This window comes from Macaca nemestrina, chromosome 18 (assembly GCF_043159975.1).
Source record: "Macaca nemestrina isolate mMacNem1 chromosome 18, mMacNem.hap1, whole genome shotgun sequence".
Taxonomy (NCBI): Eukaryota; Metazoa; Chordata; class Mammalia; order Primates; family Cercopithecidae; genus Macaca; species Macaca nemestrina.
Window position 1 is genome coordinate 76102150 of NC_092142.1, and position 13004 is coordinate 76115153.

General features: G+C 40.2%; 1 pseudogene; it reads left to right on the top strand.

Annotated features, from left to right (window-relative positions):
• The first annotated feature begins 5210 nt into the window (after positions 1–5210).
• LOC139359766 (peptidyl-prolyl cis-trans isomerase A pseudogene) lies at positions 5211–5728 on the top strand (annotated as a pseudogene).
• Positions 5729–13004: the final 7276 nt, after the last annotated feature.

Consider the following 13004-nt stretch of genomic DNA (forward strand, 5'->3'; position numbering starts at 1 on the left):
AATTATTTCATGATGCAACACCAAATGTTACTAATCATAGCAACAGCTATCAAGGCTGTGATGAATTGTGATATTCTGGAGCTCTGTTGCTGATTAGTTAGATATCTTCCTTTGAAGATTTTACCAAAAAAAAAAAAAAAAAATCCATCATTAAGGAAATGATTAAATGGAGCTCGTGGGAACCCTCAGAGCCTGTTGTGAGTTGAGGCATATGTGCCAGCATATTAAGTCATAAGTGACAAAAAACTAGCTCAATGTAGCTGAAGCAAAAGAGAAAGGATTTATGAACTCTCGTAATTGGAGAATACAGAACTGCTTCTGGCTTCAGAGCTGGCTTGACGCAAAGACTCTGTCTTTAGGGCTCCTGGTCTGTGTCTCCATCTCACAGCTCTCCTTGACTCTCTTCTGACATCATTCCTACAAAAGGCTCCCTCTCTTTGGCAGGTCATGGGACTTTTAGAGCCTCAGGCTTGCATCTAACCGCCCAGCAACCCCACTGAAAAGAGGTAGCCTTTTGCTGCTCAGGTATAAAAAGTCCCAAGGAGGATTTTCGTTGGTCTGCCTTGGGCCACATGCCCTTTCCTGGACCAAACACTATGGTCTAGCTGGGGTACTTTGATTGCACTGGGGGTTCAGGCCTTCTATGCACATGTCCAGGGAAGTGTGAGTCCGGGAGATTCATTCGCCAAAAGGGCCATATGAGTGAGGGAGGAGCCTTTCCTGAAAGAGGAAGAGAAAACGCTTTCCTGAAAGAGGAAGAGGAGAAAGACATGAAAGGAAATCACAGCTCACATGACCCCTCCAGCTATAGTGCTCCCCGACCCAGAGAGAATGATCGTATGGAGATCATCTACGGGAGCCTGGCAGTGCTACCCAAATGGGGCCTCAAACACCACCCCCTACCCTTACTGTCCTCAGCAAAGTCTGCTCCAAGCCACACGAGAAAGAGAACCTTCTCTCTGGGTGATGTAGCTTTGTTCACCTAGGCCCTCAATTCGGTGCCCCTTTCCTAAAGCAGCTCTCCCACACACAGGAGGAGCAGGTTCCCATGGGCCGTGTTTCTATGGTGTGATCCCACCCTGCTCATAGACGTTGGGTAGGAGGTGAGTCCCAGAACTAAGTGCATCAGGTATTTACTGAAGAACTTGAAATTGGGGCCAACGGGTCAGATTTCTCTGTGTGGCTGAACAATAAAGATGGGAATTTGAGAGCTTTGTGTGGCCAGGGTGTTTATATAGAAACAGGAAAAGCTAGAAGCTGAGAAACAAGTAACAAAGATACGGAGAGAGATATACACAAAGATTCAGAGATTATACGTAACGAAGATGTTCACAGAGAAGTATAGGCAGAGGATGGAGAAAGGGTTCTTGGGATCTTGCTTTCCAATTTCTGCTTCCATTCCTCCTGGAGTTCAGTCGCTTTCCATCCTGCCTGCCGTGAAGTAATTGTAACTGATTTCATAGGCACCTTTTCAACGAGCCGGCCCGAGTTGGTCTCTCCTACTTTCAACTAAGAATTTTAACCACCATAGTGAGTTTTAGGAAATGGGCCAGTGAATGGGGAGGCTGTTCTCTGGGCACAGGACCCTGACACACACATCCCAGCACTGACAAAGCTCACTCCTCCCAGGGATGCTGAGCTGCTGCGGGAAGCTCTTGAACATCAAGTTATGCCAGCAGAAAAAGACATCAGATTGGAAGAATTTGGGGGATGTTGTGCCTGTGGAGTGGATGGAAGATAGCCTTGGATCCCTTGAAGCCCTTAGGACATATGTTTAGCCACCCCATGGCACTACAGAGCGTCATGTAACCTGGAGCCAGCAGGACAGTCCTGGTTTAAAAGATTCTGGGAACGTCAGCTAAGCTATTGACATACCACTACCTTAAGAATTAACTTACGGTCACACTTACTCAGCATAACACAGCTAAAACTGTTTCCCACATCCACTCTTTCCAGTGGTTTAATAATGAGAAGATGTTAACACATGTGTCACAGGGTCAAGAGAACAATTACTTTTCATCAAAATTCATAAAGCCCCAACATTGCTAACATCAAGCACCATATTGTTAATTCCATGTAGTATGAATATATAAACAGAAATAGTCCTGCACATTTTTCTAATTATATGACCTTGAGAAAGCTACTTGAACTCTCTGGGCATTCACGTACTTCTTAGCAGAAAATGTTCAATATGTGCCGGGCACGGTGGTTCACGCCTGTAATCCTAACACTTTGGGAGGCTGAAGTGGGTGGATTACCCAAGGTCAGGAGTTCAAGACCAGCCTGGCCAACATGGGGAAACCCCGTCTCTGCAAAAAAAAAATACGAAGAATTAACTGGGTGCGGTGGCATGCACCTGTAATCGCAGCTACTCTGGATGCTGAGGCAGGAGAATCGCTTGAACCCGGGAGGCAGAGGTTGTGGCGAACCGAGATCACGCCATTGCACTCCAGCCTAGGCTACAGAGCAAGACTTTGTCTCAAAAAAAAAAAAAAAAAAAAAAAAAAGGAAATGTTCAATATATATCACTTTATAGGGTTATTGTAAAAGCTAATGCTATTGTTTGAATGTTTGTCCCTCCAAAACTTACGTTGAAATTTAATTACCATTGTAATGGTATTAAAAATTTGGACCTTTAAAAAGTGGTTACATCATGTAGGCTTTGTCCTCATGGATGGATTAATGCCATTATGGAGAGAGTGGGTTCATTATAAAAGAGAAGGTTCAGCTTCTGTCTCTCCTTCTCTCTAGCCCTTCCACCTTCTACCATGGGATGATCCAGCAAGACAGCCTTCACCAGATGCCAGCCCCTTGATCTTGCACTTCCCAGCCTCCAGAACTATGAGAAAAGAAACTTCTCTTCACTATAAATTGCCCAGTCTGTGATATTTTGTTATAGGAGCACAAAAGACTAAGACAATTAAATTTACCAATATGAGGTGCTTAGTACGATGCCTGACACATTGTTCATGCTGAATGTCATTACTGACAAAAGCGGAATACTTCCTGATACAGTTTGGCTGTGTCCCTGCCCAAATCCCATCTTGCATTGTAGCTCCCATAATTCCCATGTGTTGTGGGAGGGACCCGATGGACGATCACGGAATCGTGGGAGTGGTTTCCCCCATTCTTTTCTTGCGGTAGTGAATGAGTCTCACGAGATCTGATGGTTTTATAAAGGGAAACCCCTTTCACTTGGTCCTCATTTTTCTCGCTTGCCTGCTACTGTGGAAGGCCTGCGTCTTTCCTTCCACCATGATTGTGAGGCCTCCCTAGCCACGTGGAACTGTGAGTCCATTAATCCTCTTTTTCTTTATAAATTACCCAGTCTCGGGTATGTCCTTATCAGATGGTGAAAATGGACTAATACACTGTCCAATGTACTAGAAGTCAATACTATGACACCGTGTTTTTGAAAAGAAAAACTTAATGTCGCAGGTTGACTCACAAGGATACAGAAATCAAGATCAAATCTGTCTCCCTGTGCTAGCTTCAAGGCAGTATTTTTAATAGAAAAAGTTCAGGGGTCGATTCTGAAATTAGTAGGCGATCGGTGGAAGAAAAAGGAGGTCAGCAAAGTCCTCGGGCATGTGCACTTATCTCATCATACTACCTCGTCGGTTGCTTGTGCAAATTCAGAAGAAGTCAGTATGAAACTGCAGTGAAAATTCAGGCTGTGACATCAGCAAGCTCGTTCTGCAGACTCCAGTCAGTCAACTTGTTTCCAACCAATTTCAGCCAGTTTTTTCTTGATCTCACAAGTGAAGGGAGTTTCAGTCTTGCAGAAAGTTGTTTCTTTTCTTATCAGCGATCCTGGTAACACAAGAATTTCTATTACTTACTGGTTTCTTACTTTCTGGGACACAGTTTCAGTTTCAGCTTTTCAGCTTTTCTTATCTGCTATTCTGTAAGCCCAAGAATTTAGTCAGTGGGTTTTTGTTGTTGTTGTTGTTGTTTTTAACTCTTTGAGACACAGCTTCAGTATCACTTATTACTACTACTAAAAGTATAGCACTGCCTCCACTGACTTAATTTCAGAGGCAGATAACTGTCTATTGTACTAAATTATTTAATACACCACTTTAGCCAATGGAGATTCATGATTTGGGGTTGTCAAGTAATCTCTACTGTAATGCAGAAAATTCTAGTAGAAAACATGAAATATCACATGTAAACCTTTTATAAAATAGTTTTCAAAGTAACTTATTTTCTTCTAATGGGTTTTAATGAAGAGAAGGGTGAAATAAACCACAAGACTCTTGAGCGTGTTACAGATTTGGATGGGTGGCATTGAGGTGAGGTGGGCTGAGAAGAAAAAGTCTTGATGGAGAATCTGCTGATGTCACATGATGCCTAATTCTTGGTATTCACCAGGCAGATGAGTTGGTCTCGGAAAGACTCTAGATTCTAAGGTCTCCTAAATCACTGAAGGATGTGTCTCTAATAAAATAAAAACATAAATTTTCCTGCCAATACTAGACATTTTTGAAAAGGACAACCATCTTTATATGAGCAAAGAAAGTGTTGTCCCACCCCCGAGCCCTGTATAAGGATATCGCTGGCTCCCAAGTGTCTTCTTCAGTTTACACTTTCTGCAGGGTACCCCTAAAATCTCCTTTGATATGGGAATAAAAACAAAGGCCTGAGGCCAGGGACGATGCTCACACCTGTAATCCCAGCAGTTTGGGAGGCCAAGACGGGTGGATCACTTTAGGTCAGGAGTTCGAGATCAGCCTGGCCAACATGGTGAAACCCTGTCTCTACTAAAAATACAAAATTAGGCAGGTGTGGTGGCGCATGCCTGTAATCCCAGCTACTTGGGAGGCTGAGGCAGGAGAATTGGTTGAACCTGGGAGGTGGTGGTTGCAGAGCTGAGATCGTGCCGTTGCACTCCAGCCTAGGCAACAAAAGAGAAACTCCATCTCAAACAACAAACAAAAACGCCTGGATCTCCAGGGAGACACAAGCCCAGGACTGGCTCTTGCAGATCATTAGCTTAATAACTGATTATCTGGGTCACCTCATGTCTGTTACATCTCTCTTCTAACCTGTTTTCCAGTCTATAAAATGAATCCCATTGGTAGCTTGATGCTAGCTCTAGGAATCTGAGGTTTAAAACCCCTCAGGTTAAACAACCATATCTATACTTTATTAAAAAAAAAATCCACTTTGCAGATGCCACTGGCACTGGGAGCCCCGTATTAACAGTCATGGTCAACCCCACTGTGTTTTTCAACATTACCATCAATGGTGAGTGGCTGGGCTATGACTCCTTTGAGCTGTTTGAAGACAAGGTTCCAAAGACAGCAGAAAACTTTCATGTTCTGAGCACTAGAGAGAAAGAATTTGGTTGTAAGGGTTCCTGCTTTCACAGAATTATTCCAGGGTTTATATATCAGAGTGGTAACTTCACATATCATAATGGCACTGTTGGCCAGTCCATCTACAGGGAGAAATTTGATGATGAGAACTTCATCCTGAAGCATAAAGGCCCTGGCATCTTATCCATAGGAAATGCTGGACCCAACACAAACGGTTCCCAGTTTTTCATGTGCACTGCCAAGACTGAGTGGTTGGACGCAAGCATGTTGTCTTTGGCAAGGTGAAAGAAGGCATGAAGATTGTGGAGGCCATGGAGTGCTTTGGGTCCAGGAATGGCAAGACCGGCAAGAAGGTCACCATTGCTGACTGGACAGGTCTAATAAGTTTGACTTGTGTTTTATCTTAACCACCAGACCATTCCTTCTGTAGCTCAGGAGAGCACCCTCCACCCCATTTGCTCCCCATATCCTATCATCTTTGTGCTCTCGCTGCAGTTCCCTTTGGGTTCCATGTTTTTCTTGTTCCCTTCCATGCCTGGCTGGATTGCAGAGTGAAGTTTATGATTATGAAATAGAAGCTAAATAACAAAAATTCGAGGACAATTTATAATATTTAAACAATTAATTTACTATTTTCTAGGACAACCCAGTGATAAAGTAGTTGAATATAATGTTTCTGGCATCATCTTTCTCTTGGGGACGCTCTTCCTTTTTAATTGTCTTGCAAAGATTGTCTGAATCATTAATTCACTTACTCTAAAGTCCACAGATACAATGCAAAGAGCAGTGAACAAGCTGCTTCTTCTGATACTTCAATAGTCCTTAATGTATGCTAGAAAGGCTTTAATCACACCAATAATACAATGTAACTTATTCAATTGTTGATATTTATTTCAACCTGAATTGTTCTTTATCACAGCACTGGCTCAAGCTCTTACAAATGCTATTTAAAATTAAAATATAACTCAGATATCATAAGATGCATCCTTGTAAAGTATAACATTAAATGGTGCTTAGTAGATTCACAAAATGTGCAACTACCATACCTGTCTAATTTAATAACTTCATCTCCCTAAAAAGAAACCCAGTATCCACCAGCAGACATGAGGATTTTTAAAATTTAGAGAAGCTGATTGGCTTATGGGGGTGGCAGGCTTAGGAATGGAGCCATTCCCTGTGGAGTAAAATTAGAGTGAAATACAGAAGGCTATTTATTTGTACTTCTGTTGTTATTGATTAGTCTCACATGGAGGCAGTTGCTGATTTTGTCCAGTTTTTGCACTTGAATTCAAGTCAAGGTATGCCCCATTCAAAACTATGTATCTAGGAAAGGATCCAACCCTTTCACTGTGAAGCCTATTTGAAGAGTGCAATATATGCAGCCAAGATCATCATTCCTCTTCTCTCAGTTTCTGTTTTTAGCCCAGTTTGAAAAAGATACTAAGAGCAGAGAATCAAAGACAAGAAACATGGTAAGGTAGAGACAGAAGAAGCAAAGAACAGTATGAAGTAGCACAGACCAAGGAGATAGAAGAGAGAACAGCATGATGGGCAAGGAAACAAAAGTAGGAGCAGAGGCTGGGTGTGGTGGCTCACGCCTGTAATCCCAGAACTTTGGGAGGCCGAGGTGTGTGGATCACTTGGGGTCAGGAGTTCGAGACCAGCCTGACCAACATGGTGAAACCTCATCTCTACAAAAAAATTATAAAAATTAGCCAGGTGTGGTGGCAGGTGCCTGTAATCCCAGCTACTCAGGAGGTTGAGGCAGGAGAATTGCTTGAGCCTGGAAGGCAGAGGTTGCAGTGAGCTGAGACCGTGCCACTGCACTTCAGCCTGGGCAACAGGGTAAGACCCTGTCTCAAAAAAAGAAAAAAAAAGAAGCAGGAGCAGAGAGCAATGACACATCAAAGAACAAAGCACAGAATAAGGTGAGGGGGCAAAGAAAAGAGAGAAGCAGCAAGGAACAGTAAGAAGGGGCAGGTAATGGGGAAGGAAACACAGCAAATGTTCTTGGACTGCAGGTACATCTGAGGGAGCCAGTCACAACTGCACAACGACACTACAAGTTACCTGCTTTCTGCTCATAGCTGAGTTCCTCTTCCCACGCTGTTATATGTATTCAAGTTTCCAATTCCTGCTGTATGTATTCAAGTTCAATTTCCCAGCATTCGTGGAGTCTAAAAGGAGAAGAACCCATGCCTGAGGGTCATCACAATGTATCCAGATGGGCACAGAGAAATTCCCGTTGTGACTTATGAATAGTCAGTTACAGAGGCTCAAGACACTCTGAGGCAAGTATAGAACTAGACATGGTTGGCCAGGTCTGAGTGTATAGAGTACTGGGGACCTCATGCAGGAAAATGTGCATGGAAAGGGACTGTTTCCTGGGCTTGTGAGTGGGGCCCAGGATGAAAGGATCCATGCAGAGGCTGAAAGGGCAAAGGATATAGAGACTTGGCAACTCATCCAGATGAGTAATTTTCTTACTGGAGTTGCTCACTTTTTGATGTTAGCACAATTACTCTTCTTAAAAGCCATATAAATGAACTCAAATACCCTTAGGTTGCCATAATCATCTGTAATGAGGAATGAAGAACGCTTTTGTGATCCCAGAGCCTTAGTATTAGGTTGGTGCAAAAGTAATTGCGGTTTTACAATGCTTTAATGGCAAAAATAGCAATTACTTTTGCACCAACCTAGTAATTCACCAGGATTCACTGGACTCTGGAAACTCATGCCCTTCTTCGGTCAGAGCTGTTTTTTAATGCCCTGTATTTTGGTGAGATTGAGGATGCTGGAAGAGTTGGTTTGTTTATCTGGTGATGCTGATTTCATGAAAAAGCACATTCTTGCTGACATGATGATGACCATGGAATTTAGCACAGCATGCTGAGGGGCAAAGTGTCACAATTCAGAGAACCCCTTGTTGTGAAGAAATGCAAAGCTTTACCCCTCAGTGTCCAGAAAAGCATTCAGTCTATTTTTCCTTTCCTTTTTTTGGAAGACAGGGTCTCGTTCTGTCACCCAGGCTGAAGTGCAATGGCGCCATCTCGGCTCACTGCAACCTCCGCCTCCCAGGTTCAAGCGATTCTCCTGCCTCAGCCTCCTGAGTACTTGGGGACTAAAGGCGTGTACCACCAAACCTGGCTAATTTTTGTATTTTTTTTTGGTGGAGACGGAGTTTCACCATGTTGCCCAGGCTGGTCTCAAACTCCTGACCTCAAGTTATCCGCCCACCTCGGCCTCCCAGAGTGCTGGAATTACAAGTGTAAGCCACTGTGCCCAGCCCAGAGTTTATTTTTCCTAAGATTCCCCAGTGCAAATAGAGATGTGGGAGAATTGCCCATGGGGATTGAAAATAAAGGGGAATGTATTTGACCCTGAGAACTGTGATGACACCGAGAGGATTTGCATATTCACTAGGTAATTCTAAACTGAAAACTTCCTTTTGACTCACTCTGTCAACTGGTCAGTGTGATGCAGTCCCAAGGAGATAAAAAGTTGTAGGACGTTGAATGTACCTGTGATCATGATTATGCAAATTGAGTGCGTCCACATGGGGTAATTGTCACACAGTGACATGAAGGGCCTTATAGAAATATGCGAGGCTGAGGACTTTTCCCAAGAATCTTATTCCATTTGTTAACCTGCTGCTGAGGTTATGGGTAATGTCCATGGGGAACCTGGGACCTGCAAGGATGTAAGGCAAGCCTATTCATTGTAATGAATTCTGTTGAAATGTAACTTACATACTATAAAATGCCCCCATTGAAAAGCATGGATGGTGGTTCTGACAAATGAGTTCACAACCGTAACTACTCCCAAAACCAAGATAGACACTTTCGGTTATAAAAAGATTTCCCCAGCCGATGCGGTGGCTCACGCCTGTAATCCCAGCACTTTGGGAGGCCGAGGCAGGCAGGTGACGAGATCAAGAGATAGAGGCCATCCTGCCCAACACGGTGAAACCCCGTCTCTACTAAAAATACAAAAGTTAGCTGGGCATGGTGGCACGCGCCTGTAATCCCAGCTACTCGGGAGGCTGCGGCAGGAGAATCACTTGAACCAGGGAGTCGGAGGTTGCAGTGAGCCAAGATCTCGCCACTGCACTCCAATCTGGAGAAACAGCCAGACTCCATCTGAGAAAAAAAATTTTTAAAAATTAAAAAATTAAAAATAGAAAAACTCCCTGGTGACTCTTTGCTGAGTCCTCCCTAGCCCCTGCATTGCTTTCTATCAAAATAGATTTGATTTTTTTTATAGCATTTCTTACAAATGGAATCATAAAGTGTGTACTTTTTTGTATCTGGCTGTTTTGCTTAGCAAAATACTTTAGAGATTCATGCTCTTGTTATACGTATCAATAGTTCATTTGTTTTTATTGCTGAGTAGTATGAATATGCCACAATTCATTGTCCATGATCTTCTTGTTGGATATTTGGAGCTTTTCTCCAGTTTCTATTTACTATAAAGAAAGTTGCTGTTAGCATGTATGCAGAAATAATTTGGTGGACATGTTTTCATGGTAAATACTGAGAATAAAATGGGTGGGTCATGCCATAAGAGTGTGTATTTATACCTCATAAGAATCTACCAAAGCATTTTTCAAAGTTGCACCATCTTGCATTCCTACCAGCAATGGGGAAGATTTTGTTTCTGCAAATTTCCCCGAGCAATTTGTATTGTAAGTTTTTCTTAAATATTGGAAATTCTAGCTAGCATGTAGTCATTTCTCACTCTAGATACAATCAATGTGCCTTTTTAGGACTGATTATGATGGTAAGCATTTTTTCATGTACTTATTGGCCATTTGTGTCTTATTTGATCAAGTGTTGGTTTAAATTGTTTTTATTGGGTTGTTTGTTTTCATATTATTGAGTTTAATGTGTCCTTTTAAAATTTTTGTATTATGGGTACAAGTTATTTGATGCCCGCAGGTATTTTTTCAGTCTATTGCTTGCATTTTCATTTGCTAACAGTGTCTTGAGCAGATTTGAATATTTTTTTTTTTTTTTTTTTGAGACGGAGTCTCGCTCTGTAGCCCAGGCTGGAGTGCAGTGGCCGGATCTCAGCTCACTGCAAGCTCCGCCTCCCGGGTTCACGCCATTCTCCAGCCTCAGCCTCCAGAGTAGCTGGGACTACAGGCGCCCGCCACCTCGCCCGGCTAGTTTTTTTTTTTTGTATTTCTTAGTAGAGACGGGGTTTCACCGTGTTAGCCAGGATGGTCTCGATCTCCTGACCTCGTGATCCACCCGTCTCGGCCTCCCAAAGTGCTGGGATTACAGGCTTGAGCCACCGCGCCCGGCCTTGAATATTTTTCAACTGCAGTTTCTCCTTGTTTTGGTTGATGATTCATGCTTTTGTGACAAAACTAATAAATCATTATATATACCACAAGAGTGTAGAATTTTTCTTCCATGTTTTCCATAAGAAATACCATTAGCTTTTCTGTTAAGCTGTGTAATATACTGTAAATTAAATTTTTGTATGGTGTTATCTAAGGATTGATGTTCATTTTCTCCATGTGACTGTCCACTGTTCCAGTTCTATTTGTTGGGAAGATTAGCATCTCTTCAATTAATTAGATTGGTGTCTTTGTTGAATCATATAGGTGTGGAGAAATCAGGACTGTGTGATTTGATACATTGATCTATATGTTTATATTTACATCAATATGTGATCTTTGTTATTTTAGCTTTACAGTAAATATTAAAATAATGTAGTTTAAGTCTATCTGTCTTTGTTCTTCAGAAACATCTTGGCTATTCTAAAATACTGGCATTTTCATATCAAAATAATTTTGTAATTTTTCTTTAAAAACCATTCCAGGTTTTATATTAGAATTATGTAAAATTCAGTAGATAATTTTAGGGGGAATTTGTGTTTTGACAATGAGATGTTTCCAATTGATGGACATAGTGAATATCTCAATTTACTAAATCTTCTAAGTTCCTCCAGAAAAAAAAAAATTGATTTTGCAGTGGATAATTAAAGCATATGTATTATTATAATTATATATGCATATATATCATAAGCATAATAATTATGTAAGCATATTAATTATATATCATTATAATTATTCCTAAGTATTTCAAGTTTTTATGCTATTGCATATGGTATTTATCTTTTAAGATTCTGCATTCCATTCCTTCATTAATTTTCTGTGTATGTATGTGTGTATCTATCTGTATTATGGCTGTGTGTATTTCCATATGTAATTGATTTTTGTATGCTTTAACCTTGTTACAGTCACATGTATATAACTTAAAATCTATATACAATGCCATATTGTTTCAGAAAAAAAGATATTTTCATTACTAATATTTAGGGGTTTTTATTTATTTATTTTTTTCTATTAACACTAGATTGAAATATACAATGTAATCTTGAGCAAAAGTGACAAGAACAGACATTCTTGACTTTCTCCTAATCTTAGGGAGAAAGTAGTCAGTCTTTTCCCATAAAGGATAAAGTTAACTGCAGGTTTTTCTTCCATATTCTCATCATCTTAAGTACATTTTATTATATTTCTAGTTGATAAGAATGTCTTTAATGAATAGTAATCAAATTATCACTTTTGATATGTCAATATATTGAATTCAATAGTCTACAGATTTTTGAATCCATATTCTTGAAGAAATTTGGTTGGCTTTTTCATTTTTATAATGTTTGTTATAGTTTTATTGTTAGGGTAATTATCCAATTATAAAGTTGAAAAGTTTTTCCCTTTTTTTGCTTTTCTGAACAAAATTATACAACATTTGTAATACTTACAACTTAAATATTTGAATCCACCACTGATGTCATCTAGGCCTGGAATTTGTATGGGAAAACTTTTAATTATAAATCTAATTTATTTAATGATATTGAGCCCTCAGGTTTTTTTAGTTCCTTGTGAATAAATATTTGGATTGGCGTCTTTCAGTAATTTTTCCTCTATATTCTCAAAGTTTTTGCCATTAAAGTGCTTATAGTAGTTTCTTACTACCCATGTATGTCTACGGGATCTCTAATCATGTTACCTTCTTTCAACCTTACTATTGGTAATTTGTCTCCTGTTTTATCATTTAAGCAAAAGTTTCAGTAATTTTATGAACCTTTTCAAAAAATATATATATTGGTGCATTGATTTTCTGTTTTGGTTGTATGTTATCTGTCTCACCAAATTTCACTCTTATCTTTATTATTCCCTTACTTCTTAGTTACTTTGGGTTTAATTTCCTCCTTATTTTCCAGCTTCTTAAGGTTCACATGTAGACCACTGATGATAGGCATTTCTCTCTATGTACATAAGCATGTAGTTACACATTTTCTTATAAGCACTGCTTTGTATCTTCCAAATTATTTGTTGTGTCTTTATTTTCATTCAGTTCAAAGTATTTCCCAATATTCCATGAGATTTATTATTTGATCCACGTGTCAATATGAAGTGTGTTGTTTTAATTTGCAATATTTAGAGATTTCACAGATATTTTTGTTAATAATTTATATTTTAATTCTATTGTAATCGAAGAACACCTTCTTTATAATTTTACTTATTAAAAATGTATTAAAGCTTGTTTTATCTTCCAGCGTATGCCCTACCTTGTGAGTGTCCCATGTACGCTTTAAAAGGATGCATACTTTACTATAATTGGGAGGAGTATTCTTACAAATGTCAGTTAAGTCGATTTGGCTGATAGT